Here is a 15,756-nt window from a genome sequence, read left to right on the forward strand (position 1 = left end):
TGTGTCCAAAGACACAGAGCTGCTTAGTTTCTTATCTTGACTTTTTGGAAATGTTGTCATTTGATGGTTTAATGAGTAATTGTCCTCGTTGTCATTTCTTTTTTTAATTACCATTACAGGCTGGGAGCCAGTGGGGTATTTGATTAATCTCAAACTGGACTTTGTCATTCTCTATTTGGGACACAGAGGCGCCAGGTATTTATTACCGTGTCATCTATACCAATCATTGCCCTAGACATCAGACAAATACCATATAGCCAACTAGCAAGATCCCCTGCCCTAATGAACTTCCGAGGTTTTACAATTGAACTTTACTTAAAAAAACAAAAATGTAAAACCTCTCCTGTATTAGACTCTAAGCTCCTTAAGAATAACGACACACTGGATTTCCTACTTTGTCCACAAAAATTCTCCTTGTTATTGTACATAGTAGGTGCTCAGATTTGTTAAATAACACTTGAAAATTTAGTTATATACTAGCAATATGGAAAATATTTTAAATATACAAAAATATCAAGAAGAAATTTCAATTACCTATAATTTCACTTCTCAGATATAAAAGCTGAAGAATTGAAGTGTATTTTATTCCAACATTTTAAAATTATTTTTATGCCAGTAGTTTTTCTGTTATTCACAAATGTGGAGTTATAGTGAATATGCAATTTCCCCCTATCCTGTGCTAAAGAGATGGGTTTTAATACCTAGGTAATATTTCCTTGTATCATTTATTTAATGCTTTCCTAATAGTGGATATTTAAATTGTTCCTCTTTATAAATAACATTGTGATGAGCATCCTAGCTATATGAAATATTAATGACATTCCTGAGTCTTTCCTTAGAATGGATTCCTAGGAATGGAATCACTCAATCAAAGGGTACAAACTGTCATTCCATCTACTTCTCAACTGGAGAGGTTATTCCAGTTTTGTGCAATTCTGGGAAATCTATGGGAGGCCCAGCCTCAGTGTTTTTTTGCCAGGCATGGAATGAATGAGTTAGTGCACACCAAATTCCGTCTCGAGCCAAAATAGCTTGCTGTGCAGTGAAATGGTTGATGGATGAGTTTATATAAGCAAGAAATAAAAAGTATATATTTTATATCCATTTTGATATATACGTGATATGTAAGTGTCTTAAATGGTTTCTTGTCATAAGTAGTTAGGCATTTTTATATTTTGTGGTGGGACCCTTTGTAGTCTCAATAACCTTTTCCACACAGCAATTGGAGAGATGGTTTCCAAAGTGGGCTTCTGAAAACACCTGGTCTCCTAAATGTAAATGCAAACATCAGTCTAAAACCCTTCAGTAGCTTCCCATTAGCTGGATCCTTAGGGCTTGATGCCCGCCCTGTGTGTCCTGCTTCCCTGAAATCCTCCTCCATTCCACTGCTCGCCTGCCCCTCCTAACTGGCCTTTCTGCTCCTGGGACATGCAAACCGGTTCCTCTGGGCCTGGGCTTGCTCTTCTCTCTGCTTGTAGGGCCTTTCCCGGAGCTGTCACAGCCGACTCCTCACCATTCCTCTTTCCCACTCAGAGAGACACCTGACAATCTTCCTAACTCAGTGCAGGTCATTGTTACATGCTCTTATCCCAGGTCTTTCACGGGACTTACTACTCTTAAAATTATCCAGTTTCCTTGCTTATTGTTTGTCTCCCACAGAGTAGGAGTTCCATGAGGCCACTGAATTTTGTTCAGTTCTGTGTTTCCAGCACTTAAAACATTACCTGGCACAAAGCCAGTAAATATTTGTTAAATCAACATAGAAAGGAGCAAACAATTTGGGGGCAGGGGGTGTTTAGTCGTATTATTATTATTATTATTTTAACTGCCTCGATTTTTTTTTTTTTTAAGATTTTATTGGGGAAGGGGAACAGGACTTTATTGGAGAACAGTGTGTACTTCCAGGCCTTTTTCCAAGTCAAGTTGTTGTCCTTTCAATCTTAGTTGTGAAGGGTGGCGTTCAGCTTCAAGTTGTTGTCCTTTCAGTCTTAGTTGTGGAGGGCGCAGCTCAGCTCCAGTTCCAGTTGCCGTTTTCTAGTTGCAGGGGGCACAGCCCACAATCCCTTGCGGGAGTCGAATCGGCAACCTTGTGGTTGAGAGCTCGTGCTCCAACCAACTGAGCCATTCGGGAGGCAGCTCAGGTCAAGGTGCCGTGTTCAATCTTAGTTGCAGGGGGCACTGCCCACCATTCCTTGCTGGACTCAAGGAGTTGAACCAGCAACCTTGTGGTTGAGAGCCCACTGGGCCATGTGGGAATCGAACCAGCAGCCTTCGGAGTTAGGAGCATGGAGCTCTAACCTCCTGAGCCACCGGGCCGGCCCTAATCGTATTATTGATTGATCAATTGATTACCATTGATAGGTCCATGGTAAGCTTCAGTCTATTCCTGGTCCATAAATACCTAAAATTTTAGGGAACTTACTTCAGCTGAAGTTTATTCTGCAGATACACTAGTTGGGGAAGAATTTTATTGATGAAGGGTACAGAACTGAAGAAAATCTAAACCATGATATTCATTTTACATCCATAGGTGTCTGGTCTGGATTGACGATTTGTGTCTTCTTTCAAGGTGTTTTCTGTCTGGTGTATATCTGGAGGGTAAACTGGAATAGAGTTGCAGAGCAGGTAACAGACAGGTTGCCCGTTTAGAAATGTGGCTCTACTTGATCCCAGGGGATGGTAAGGAATCTTTTAGGGTCAAAATAGTAAGAATGCCACCAGCAGCATGAGTCACTTTGAATCATGAAATGCATCTACTTGTCGGGTTTGGGGGCAGAAGAAAGTCAAGTTTCAGCATTTTCCTCTTAATATGACCTCATTGAATATCTACTAACTGGGGATCAACCAAAAAAAAATTATCGTGGAAAATATTTTGGTGCAATACTCTTAGAAAACTAGGAGTTTGTTTCCTACTTATACTGACTTGCTGTCTATTTTTAGGCCTGTGTTAAAAATCCTTTTGTCCGTGGTGTCCTCAAACACAATATACTAAGTCCCTGTGACCAGTGGGAAGTACATGGGACAGACCACACTGATGAGGACAGGATGGGTCGTGACCATATGGGCATCTCTGTAGTGACTGTGGGTCCTGTTCATGGTGTCGAGGCCTCAGATGAGATGTATGGGAGGTTGGCTTTGGGGAGGTGATAGTGACAAGGAGACACGAAGGATGGCTTTAGGTGCACAGACTGTCACAGTCTAGGTTTTGACCACCTTCTAAGTTTCATATCCCTTTTGATTTTTTAAATTGTGATGTATTATGTCTTTCCTATCTTCAGTTTGATTATTGGAGGGAATAAAGTGTACAGGACATGAAGCTGGACCATGAACTACCCATGAGACCACAGTACCAATTATCTTTAGACTTTATTCCTTTTATTGTTGTTTAGTAACACTAAAGAGCACAAGTGCAGAAAACATGTTAGATTTGGAGCTATAGCAACCAGTAGCTTTTTATATTACCATTGTGAGCTGAGTGTCGGAGAAGAAGAGTGGTTGTCTAGTGATAAGTTTTATCAGGAGCAAAAACCACTGTCCTAGATGTTGTAATCCTTTAGCAGTAGTTTCAGCAGTAGCTGAAATGAAGTTTTAACAAAAGACCACTAGTCTAACTTGGCATACATTTCATTTACTTCTGTGACACCTGTTTTTAGGCACAGTTTCGAGCTAGGATGAAAGGGATTCAGGAGACCAGGCCTACCTCCACAGGTACCAGAAGATCTCCTCTGGTATACTCTGTTTCTGTTTTGCAAGATGAAACTTAGTGAAGTCACACTTGCTTGGTTCATGAGATCCTGCTCTTTTGCTCAATAAAACTCGTATCTGCCCTGATAATTGGGAGATCAACTCTGTGTTCTATGAAATGTTTTCAGTGTGATTTCACATATACTGACGAACGATTGATGGTCATTGTTTACAGTGTATTTTGTGTCACATCGTGTACTCAGTCAGGTACATGAGTTAATACTGCACTGTTCTCTGCCAACACATGGCTCTAGCCTGGATAAAGAAGGCACGAATGGAGTGATTTTACTGGATGTCATCAGACCAGAGAACCAGGCTATCCAACTGATGGTAATGGAAGACAACAAGCAGCAGGCATTTTTCACTGTTGGGGATGTTTTGACAGTGAGACAGTTGATTTTCCCTCGTGGAATAGCTTTAGCTGTTGCTGTGACTGTTCTATTAATAGGCATTTTAATAAGAAGTTTCAATGAGTGTGGCTAAAATAGAAGGATTATCACCAGCCCACCAACTGGAAAATGATCATTATGTTGCATACAGGCATACCTCACTTTATTGCGCTTCGCTTTATTGCGCTTCACAGGTGTTAAGTTTTTTTTCTCGTTCTTTTTATTTAATTCAAAATAGGTAATATAAAACATTAAAAAATATCTCCAACACTTTACTGTTCAATTATTTTTGGTTGATGACACTTCATTATTTAGTTCTTGCTTGTTTCCAACATGTAGCAACATGTTTATTAGAAATACACCTCTAAATGTTTACAGCAGGCTTTAAAGTTGTGTATTTATATATCCTTACCAAATAACATGATTCAGTAATTAGTTTTAAATCTAAGTATTCTTGTCTCACACAGGTACTTACTGAAACTAATAACCATAAATAGGCTAGCTATTCATTAGTTTTCGATGAAGTACCCCAATATAGCACATACTTACAGGTTGCATAAATACTTGTATTCTTACTACTTAAAATATGGATGTCTGTAAGATGTCCATTGGAGTCATGTCATAAACACATTTAGCTTAGATTAATTGAGTATGTGAGGTCAGTGAAAAGGAAATAATAAGGAAAATAACAGTAAATCCCGGGGCAATACCATGTCTTCAATGACTGGATGCACTTGAGTAAACCAGGTTGAGTGTTGTCAATGTGGGGTTCCCTCAGTCACTGTCAGTTCACAGTCTATCTCTGAGAGGGCAAGCATCTTGCAGGGGCAAGTGCTATTCTAGAGTTTAAAGGTCTGTGTTTTTTAATACAAAATAGCCTCTAGAGAAACACCAATACCTTCTGTTGGTCTTCAACCGAAACAACAGTCGTTTCTTCCCACACTGGAGGAAGAACAGGCTGTGGCAGATGGACAGATTTCTAATGTGGCACCTTTCCAAAGGGCTTTCAAGGATACTCTTAACACCCCATTTTGTCTTATGTACTGACATTAGAAGTTAACCGCTAGGCAGGATGTATCATCAGTGTAATGTAAATGAAAATGCCATGATTTAAAAGGGCCTTAATATTGTCAGCATAATTTAATTTCCAGTTTAGCTCCTCCCTCACATTTAGCAGTGTGTGTTTCTGTGACACTCTCCTGATGTCAGCACTGCAGAATGGATCTATCACTGGCTGAGAAAATCTCGTAATGAAAAGATTAGTGTGTCACAAAATCTGAACAAAAAAGCCACCAAAGTTGATCAGTCTCAGTACGATTCAGAGTAAGATTTTCCATTAGCCAATGGTGGGAGTGAAGCAGTGAGTCACTTTGTTTTGTCACACTCCATGCTCCTGGGAGCATCTGTAGCCTCCTTTTCATGGGTTTCTAAACTGGCAGCTACCTTCTACTTTATAAACACGTGGCTTTGCATTTTAAAAGCACTGGAATGGAAAAGACCCTGCCCTGAATTCAACTGCGACTGTGAATTTTACCACTAGCTCCAGCTGTGATGTCATAGAATTTAGGTTAACTTGGTAGATACAATTTCCTTGACTGCAGCTTCCAAACTTGCTTCAGCCTCTTCTGGCCACGTGGGATTTCTAGGCGGGCTGGAGGTGAGGGTAAGAAGCCCCACAGAACTCCAGTAACCACATTTGGAAAATCGCCGGTTGCGGCAAGATGTGGATCCCTGAGGTAGCAGCACCGGCTGGTGGGACAGTTTGCTGACAGCCTCTTCAGATTCTGTCTCATCAAAAGGCCCACAACTCTCCTTGGTAGAGATGGCAAGTGTCACACATTCAGGAAATCAGGAAACAGTTTGGGCAGTTCTTCATCTTCTAAAGACAGCTTGTACATGTATTTCCAAACTTGTCGTCGTTGTTCCAGGATTTTGGGACCCAGTTCTCACATGTTTAGATGGAATTTCTGGAGTTTTAATATATTTCTTAAGCTTTTTGTGCAAGGCGTAAAATTCGCTGCACGTTTTTTCAACAGAATGTTTTCTTCCATTCATTAGCACTTCTACCTTAAACACCAGGTATCCTGCTCCAGGTCACTCTCTTCCTAGGAAAGTACGGGATGTAGATCTCCAAGGCCACGTCAGCCAGCCAGGGGAAGGTGAAGGAGCTAGGCGGGGTGGACGTGGGGGGTGGCGGGTGGCGGGAGGCACCCGGCTCTTGGCCGGGGCTGGTGCTCTGCCCGGTGCCGGGCGGGGCCTCGTTTCTCTGCGCCCGCGGGACATAGAGTCTGCGCAGACTCCGTCGCCCAAGGCGCTTTGGGTGCAGTCGGTCCGGAGCGCATGGCCGGAGCACAGGTGTTAAAAGTTTTAGAAACTGAAGGCAACACTAGCAGCACCCTCTGCTAGTAAAGTTTAGGACCGCTTTGTTGTGGCACTCGCTTTATTGCTGTGGTATTTGCAATATCTGTGAGGTATGCCTATAATATGAAGCATGGGAAGTGACCTTGTCATTTGGAAAGAGGTTTGGCTCTCAACTGGGTGGAAAGGACATTAGTGATGCATTCTTAGTTCTTCCGAGAATCTGCACTATCCTATTGGAGATCAAGAAAGCAGTTATAAAAAAATAAAAAGATAGGAGTTATAATTTTAAGTGAACTTTTCTCCCAAATGTGAACTCTATCATGCTTTTTAAATCTGTGAATGTGATTTTCCCTGCTGTAAGTGTTCTTAACTCTTTCTTATATTGAATATCTTTTTCCAGGAAAGCAGTTCATTGTCCTCTAAAATTAATTGCTGATCTAGTTTGATTGTATTTCTCTGTTGATGTATTAATTTTTAATCTTGTCAGTGAGTTAATACTAATTGCCTATTCAAGGCCTATCTCAGGTGTTGCCATATAAGCTTTTATAAAATGAACACCTTAAAATTTAAATGTGTATGGATCATATTTGGGACTGCAAAATCTACGTAATTGATAACTTCGAGTGTTTTGCCTTTTAACAAATTTATGTGCCAACTTTCGTATTAATTATAAAATATATCTATATTTCGTCTGCTGCTCAGCTGCTAGAATGCTGGCAGTTATGGCTGCACCCTCTAGGCAGGAGTGTTTTGGAATTTTTTATAGGGAATTTGACCAAACCAAATAGAAAAATCCTAAAAGCCATTGCTAATATCGGGGATTCCACAGCACAAAGCCCACAGATGACCTGGAATATAACTCACAGTTCAAAGCCCACCAAGTGACACCAGTGTTCCCGTTCGCTTTTCATCTCCCTCTCTGAAATGTGAGAAGAAAGCAGCCTAGGATGATCAGGTAACTGTGATAAACGAATTATACAAGGAAGCAACTACAAAGAAACAGACTTTATAGGGAGAAGAAAACTTATGTCCTGAAAGGGATAATACCAAATATTGCAACGATGATACCGAATAGGATACTATAGAATAAAATATTCAGAAAAACAAATTGAGGTAAAATCCACAAAACATAAAATTTCAAGTGTACAATTCAATGACATTTACATTTAGTATACTTGTGATTTTCTGATTTTTTAAACATTATTTTACCATCTTAGTAGGAGTGAAGTGTCTCATTGTGGTTTTAATTTGCACTCTCTGCAAATGAATGATGCTGAGCACCTTTTCATAGGTTTGTTGGGCCCTCTGTATGTCTTTTTTTTTTTTTGGAGAAATGTCTATTCAAGTCCTTTGCCCATTTTTAAATTGAGTTGTTTGACTTTCTGTTGTTTAGTTGTAAGAGTTTTTTTAATATATATTTTAGATACTAGACCCTTATCAGATGTATGTTTGCAAATGTTTTCTCCTATTTAGTTGGTTATTTTTTCACTTTATTTCTAATGTCCTCTGCTGCACAAAGGTTTATAATTTTGATGAAGTCCAGTTTAGTTTTAGTTTTTTTTCTGTTCCATTTTTGTTGTCGTATCTAAGATCCATTGCCAAATCATCAGGGGGAAAAACTTAAGTACTCTTGGAATCTGAAAATACTATAGAAGAAATTAAAAACTAAATAGAAGACTTTGTGTTACTAGTGTTTCATGTAAGGAGCTTGGAAGTCATCACCTCTCTCCTTAAAACAAGAGTACTGTGCTTCACTTCTACTCTGAAAGCTCTGGCACCAAATGTGTGGGTTTTTCCCACTCCAACAACCTATTCTCCAAATGTCCTGACAGCAAGTGGATGTGCAGTGATTTCATTCAATTCTGGCACTAACTACCTAGAATTAGTGTCAGATCCCATAGATTAAGGGCTCAGTCTCACAAGACTGCCCCACACTTCAGAAGTCAATTGTAAGTCCAAGCCAACTGTACTTCTGACTGTTTGGCTACAATTTGGGGGTTCTCATGACTCTCTCCTTGAAGTCAATAATTTGGTAGAATGGCTCACAGGACTCAGGAAAAAGCTTTACACGTGATTATTTGTTTATTACAAAGGGTACAACTCAGGAAGAGCCAGATGAAAGAGATGCATAGGGGAAGGTATGGTAGTGATGGTGCTGACAGCTTTTATGCCCTCTCTGAGTTTGCGACCCTCCCAGCACCTCAAAGTGTTTATCAATCCAAAAGTTATATAAATTCTGTCTAGAGGTTTTTATGGATGTTCCATAACATAGGTAATATTGATTAAATTGTTGGCCATTGGTGATTGAACTCATCTCTAACCCCTCTCTCCTCATTGGAAGTTGGGGGTGAAAGTTCCAACCCTCTAATCATATGTTGATCTTTCTGTTGAGCAACTACCATCACGAAGTTATCTAGGTCCCCCACCAAGAGTCAGTTTATTAGCATAAACCTAGGTATGGTTGAAAGGGGCTCATCATGAATAACCAAAGACGCTCCTCTCACCTCTTAAGGAAATTCTAAGGGATTCATAAGCTCTATTATCAGGAACTCTGGGCATGGGTATCACAAAGAAAAAAAGCTGAACAAACTGAATATAATCCACTCTAGTTAGATCCATCAAAAAATTGAGGTCACAAAGGTAACTGCTGCTTGCCAAATTGGAGGGACAGATAGGCAGGTATCGCTTACCAGAGCAGAGGCAAGTGGAGCCAGTGCTATGATAGGAAAACTTAAACTGTAATTAACAAATTGCTGGAGACTTGATGTGGACAAGCTTGAGAGTTAAAATTTTCAAGAAGGTCTTGTCTTAGGTGGGTCCCACACTTTCATGAATTTTATCTTCAGGGAGCCCCATCAAATTCTCAGGGTGTAGGTCAGAGAAAAATCCTTTTATTCATCCACAGAGGATAGGAAAAATTGAACCATTTTAAAATATGCCCAGAGCATTTTGTGCATTTAACCAGAGCCTACCCTCAAGGGAAACTATTTTACTAGAGTCTAACCACCTTGGGTTTCATCAGAACCTAACCTGGTGAATAGGAAATTCCAGACTCCAGTCCCACCAGCCCTCCACAAGGAAGAAACAACTCTACCCCCTCTATCCTTGCTCTCTCATCCTAGGGGATGGGGTGAAACTGAGAAGCATTCACTAACAGTGCGAAGGTAACAATCCCAGTCTCAGACCTAATCACTATACTATAGAACACGCCCCTCCTCCACACCTTACCACCACATCAGTAGAGCTCCTTTAAAATACCGGGAGATTACAACTGAAAGACTTATATGTTTCAGACCATACTTAAGAGGTCTCTAGGGAAACCTCAAGACAACAGTAGAGTCAAAAGCAACAGACACCAGAGGAAATTTTAACCTCTAAAATCTACAGCCACAAAAACAATAAACATAGTCCATCTCCCAGGCAGATAAACATAAAACTTCATATTAAAGACCTATTGACCTCAGTTCCTTTTACCCAGTACATCATGCTTGGATTTTATCAAGAAATTACAAGGCATGCTGAAAGGCAAAAACACAGTTTTAAGAGACAAAGGTAACATCAGAACAAGACTCAGATATGAAAGAGATGTTAGAATGATCAGATTGGGAATTTTAAATAACTATGATTGATGTGCTATGGATCTTATGGAAAAAGGGGACAACATGCAAGAACAGATGGGTAATGTAAAGCAGAGATGGAAATTCTAAGGAAGAATCAAAAAGATTTGGGATTAGGACCATAGTACTTCCCAAATTAAATTCAATGAGAAAAAGAATGAAAAAAATGGAGCAGAATATTCAAGAACTGTGGGACAATTACAAAAGGTGCAACATACTTTTTGGAAATTGGGAATTGCCAGAAAGAGAGAAAGGAACAGAAGACATTTGAAGTAATAATGACTGAGAATTTTCCAAAATGACAAACACCAATTCACAGATCCAGGAAAATTAAAAAACACCAAGGAAGATAAATACCCAAAACTCTACACCAAAGCATATTATATTCAAGATGCAGAAAATCTAAGATAAGAGAAAATCTTTAAAGAAACCAGAGAGGGACAAAACTTGCCTATAGAGGAGCAAGAGAAAGAATTATAGCAAACATCTCTTCAGAAGCTATGCAATCAAGAAGAGAGTGAAGTATTGAAAGGAAAAAAAAAGAGAGACAGAGAGAGAAAGAGAGAGAGAGAGAGAGAGAGACAGAGATCAAACTTGAAATCTGTATCCAGGGAAATTATCCTTCAGAAGTGGAAGGGAGGGGCAGCAGTTTTGCTCAGTGGTTAGAGCGCAGTGCTCATAACACAAAGGTTGCCGGTTCAATTCCCACATGGGCCAGTGAGCTGTGCCTTCTACAACTAGATTGAAAAACAATGACTTGACTTGGAGCTGAGCTGCACCGCCCACAACTAGATTAAAAACATTGACTTGATATGGAGCTGATGGGTCCTGGAAAAACACACTGTTCCTCAATATTCCCCAGTAAAAATGGGGAAAAAAGTGAAAGGGAAATAAAGTCTTTCTCACAAAAACAAAAACTGAGGAACATTGTTGCCGACAGACCTGCCTTGCAAGAAATGGTAGAAATTCCTTAGAGAAGAAAAATGATATACATCAGAAACTTGGATATACATAAAGAAAAAAGGAATGAAAGTAAAATAAAATATTTTTTCTTAATTGATTTAATGGATGAAAGTTTGTTGAAAATAATAGCAACAATGTATTTGGTTATTATAGCTTATGGATAACTGAAATGAATGGAAGCAATGTTATATAGATTGGGAGAGAAGAATTGGGAACCTGTTATATGTCACCTGCACAGTGTTATTTGAAAGTGGAATTAGATTAGCTGTAAATGTACATGGCAAACTCTAAGGTAACCAGAGTTTTTCTTTAAGTATAATTGATACACTAGGATAAGAAAGAAAATGGAATCATATAAAATGGGCAATTAAAACCAGGGCAGGCCAAAAGACAGAAGAGGAAAAAAAAAAAAAAGAACAGGAGCAGCACAAAGAAGTAACAAATAGATATTGATTCCACTATTTCAGTACCCACACCCTGTCTAGATAAAAAACATAACAAAACAAAAAAAGCAAAAACATTCAATAAACTAGGACTAGAAGGGAGCTTTAAACTAGGAATAGAAGGGAGCTTTCTCAACATGATTAAAGGCATATACAAAAATCCCACAGCAAACATCATACTCAATGGTGAAGACTGAAAGATTCCCCCCTAAGATCAAGGACAAGGATGAACACTTTCATCACAGTACTGCAAAATTTCACCAGAGCATCAGGCAAGAAAAAGAAATAAAAAGGCATCTAAACTGCAAAGGAATAAGTAAAATTATCTATGTTCACAGATGGCATGACACAGATGACATCTTATATGTTGAAAACCCCAAAGATTCCTCAAAACTATGAAGGCTAATAAACAAATTCAGCAAAGTTGAAGGATACATATCAACACACAAAATCAGTTGCATTTCTACACACTATCAATGAATAATCCAAAAAGGAAATTAAGAAAACAGTCCCATTTATGATAACATCAAACAGAATAAAATATTTAGTAAATTTAACCAAAGATGCAAGAAACTTGTGCAGTACAAACTATAAAATATTGCTGAAAAAAATTAAAGAAGACAAAAATAAATAGAAAGACATCCACTTTGGATTCATGGATCCAAAGTGATATATCAATACAATGCAATCTCTATCAAAATCCCAAAGACATTTTGCAGAAATAGAAAAGCCCATGCTGAAATTCATATGTAATCTCAAAGCACACAAATAGCCAAAAACATCTTGAAGTAAACAAAGTTGGAGGTCTTACACTTTGTGATTTCAAAACATGTTACAAAGCTACAGTAATAAAAATAGTGTGGTGCTAGCATAAAGATACATATATAGAGACCGATGGATAGAATTGAGAGCCCAGAAATGAACTCTTGCATATATGATCAAATGATTTTCAATAAGGCCTCCAACATCATTCAATGGGGAAAAGACAGTCTTTTCAACAAATAGTGATGGAAAAACTGGAAATCTACATGAAAAAGAATGAAGTTGTTCCATATACAAATATTAACTCAAAATGGATAAAAATACAACCCTTACCATAAGAGCTAAAACTGTAACAATTTTAATAGAAAATAAAACCATTAGACTTCACATCTATTATAATGGCCATTTAAAAAGACAACGGAAAGTAAATGTTGGTGAGGATGTAGACTAATAGGAAATCTTGTGCATTGCTTATGGTAATGTAAAATGGTATAGCAACTGTAGCCACTGTGGAAGACTACATGTGGGATCTTTAACAATTAAATATAGAATTACTATATAATGCAGCAATTCCATTTCTAGATATATACCCAAAAGAATTGAAAGCAGAGAATCAAATACTTGTACACAATGTTGATAGCAGCATCTTTCACAATAGCCAAAAGTGGAAGCAACTCAAATAACTATCAAAAGGTAAATTGACAAGCAAAATGTGATATATATACACACAATAGAATAGTATTCAGCCTTAAAAAGGAATTAAATTCTGATGTATGCTACAACTTGAACGAACCTTGATAACATAATTTTAAGGGAAATAAGTCATATGCAAAAAGACAAATACTGCCTGATTCTATTTATATGACTATAGGAAAAACTCTCCTGTGTTTCTCCTTTATTCTCACACACAATACTTCTGACATCAAATGTGTGGGATTTTTTTCTCACACCAATCAACTCTGTGATGGCAACTTGGTGTCCTACAGTTCAATTTAGTTCTGACACCATCTTTCTGGAGTTTGCATCAGCTCCCACAAGTTAAGGACTCAGTCCCACAAGACTGTCCCTACTTCAGATGCCAATTGCAAGTCTCAGGTTCCCACTGGTCCTTCTGACCAACTGGTTATAAATCTGAGTTCCCAAGACTCCTCCTTGGGTTCAATAATTTGCTAGAATGGCTCAGAGAATTCAGGGAAACACTTGCTCAGCTTTACTGGTTTTTTATAAAAGGATGTGATAAAGAATACAGATGAACTTCCAGATGAAAGAGATGTATAGGGCAAGATATAGGGAAGGGCTACAGAGGGTCCCTCTCCGGGCACAGCACCCTCCCAGTTACCTACATGTGTTCAGTAACCCAGAAGCTCTTCAAACTCTATACTCTGGGGATTTTTATGGAGGCTTCATTACATAAGCATGATGGATCATTAACTTATTCTCCAGCCCCCTTTTTACTTAGGAAATTACTAGGGTTTTATGAGCTCTGTGCCAAGAACTGGGGTCAGCAACCAACTTACATATTTTCTAATTTTTCACAATGAGGTACCTAGAATAGTTAAATTCATAGAGAAAGTAGAATAGAGATTATCAAAGGGTTGAGAGAGGGGGAAGTGGGAGCTATTGTTTAATGGGTATAGAGTTTCTGTTTGGAATGATGAGAAAGTTTTGGATAGTAGTGATGGTTATGCAACATTTAGAATGTACTTAATGTCACTGAATTGTACACTTGAAAATGGTTAATATGGTAAATTTTATGTTATGTCTATTTTACCTCAAAAAAAAAACCACAAAAACAACTCAGTAAACTAGGAATGGAGGTGACTCACCTCAATTTGATAAAGAGCATCTACAAAAACCCTATACCTGATATCATATTAATGGAAACTATGTGCCTTCCTGCTAATATCAGGAAAGTGCAAGGATGTCCTCTCTCACCTCTCTTATCTAACATTAATGGAAGTTGTAGCTAATGCAACAAGAGAAGGAAAGAAAGCAAAATGTATAGAGATTGGGAAATCAGAAATAAAGCAGCCTTTGTTATAGATGACCTGATTTTCTATGGATAAAATCCCAAAGAATCAACAAAAAATTTCTGGAACTAATAAGTGATTATACTAAGCTTTTAGGATGCAAGGTTATTACACAAAAGCCCATTACTTTCTTGCATACCAGCAATAAATACTTGGAATTTGAAATAAAAAATAACATTTACAATTAGCACCCCAAAATACTTAGGTATATTTTAAAATATGTACAAGATCTATATGAGGAAAATGATAAATTCTGATGTAAGAAATCAAAGAAAATCTAAATAAATGAAAAGATATTCCATGTTCATGGATAGGAAGATTCAGTATTGTCAAGATGTTAGTTCCTGCAAACTTGACTTACAGCTGCAACGTATCCCCAACCAAAATTCCAGCAAGTTATTTTGTGGATATCAACAAACCGATTTCAAAGCTCACATGGAAAGACAAAAATCCAGAACAGTCAATACAATATCAAAGGAAGACAAACACCAATCATTGGAGGACTGACACCAATCACTTTTAAGATTCACTATGAAGCCATAGCAAACAAGATAGTGGGTTTTAGTGAAAGAATACACAAAAAGATTAGTGGAACAATAAAAAGCCCAAAAGTGACTCCACATTAAATTAGTCAACTAATCTTTGACAAAGGAGCAAAAGCAATTTAATGGACTTTTAAGATACAAACCAAAAGCACAATTCACAAAGAAAAATATTGATAAGTTGAACTTAATTAAAATCTTTTGCTCTGAAAAGATACTATGAATAGAATGAAAAGATAAAGGACTGGTATCCAAAACATACAAAACAAAATGCTTAAAACTCAGCAACATAAAAACAACTCAATTTTAAAATGGATTAAAGATTTGAACAGACACCTAACTGAAAAGTATATATAGATGGAGAATGTATTATAAACAGATGTTCAACAACACATATCATCAGGGAATTGAAATCAAAACAACTATGAGATTATCACTACACATTTATTAGAATTAAAATCCAAAATACAGACAACAAATATGGACATAGATGTGGAGCAAAAGGAACTCTCATACATTGTTAGTAGGAACCCAAAATGCTATAGACATTTTGGAAGAGCTTAGCAGTTTCTTACAAAGCTAAACATAGACTTACCATGAGGTCCAATAATCGCATTCCAGGTATATACCCAAATAAGTTGAAAACTAAGAGCAACACAAAAATACCCTACACACAAATGTTACAAGCAGCTTTATTAATTGCCAAAACTTGGAAGCAAATAAGATGTCCTTCAATCAGTGATTAGAAAAAAATGGACTGTGCTGCATCCATACAATACAGTATTAGTCAATGATAAAAAGAAATGAACTATCAAGCCATGAAAAACATGGAGGAAAACTTAAGTGCATATTGCTAAGTGAAAGAAGCCACTCTGAAAAATACTACACATTCTATGATCCAACTA

General features: G+C 37.9%; 1 pseudogene; it reads right to left on the bottom strand.

Annotated features, from left to right (window-relative positions):
• Positions 1–5,775: 5,775 nt before the first annotated feature.
• LOC117012824 (sorting nexin-24-like) lies at positions 5,776–15,467 on the bottom strand (annotated as a pseudogene).
• Between the last annotated feature and the right edge of the window lie 289 nt (positions 15,468–15,756).

This window comes from Rhinolophus ferrumequinum, chromosome 21 (assembly GCF_004115265.2).
Source record: "Rhinolophus ferrumequinum isolate MPI-CBG mRhiFer1 chromosome 21, mRhiFer1_v1.p, whole genome shotgun sequence".
Classification (NCBI taxonomy): domain Eukaryota; kingdom Metazoa; phylum Chordata; class Mammalia; order Chiroptera; family Rhinolophidae; genus Rhinolophus; species Rhinolophus ferrumequinum.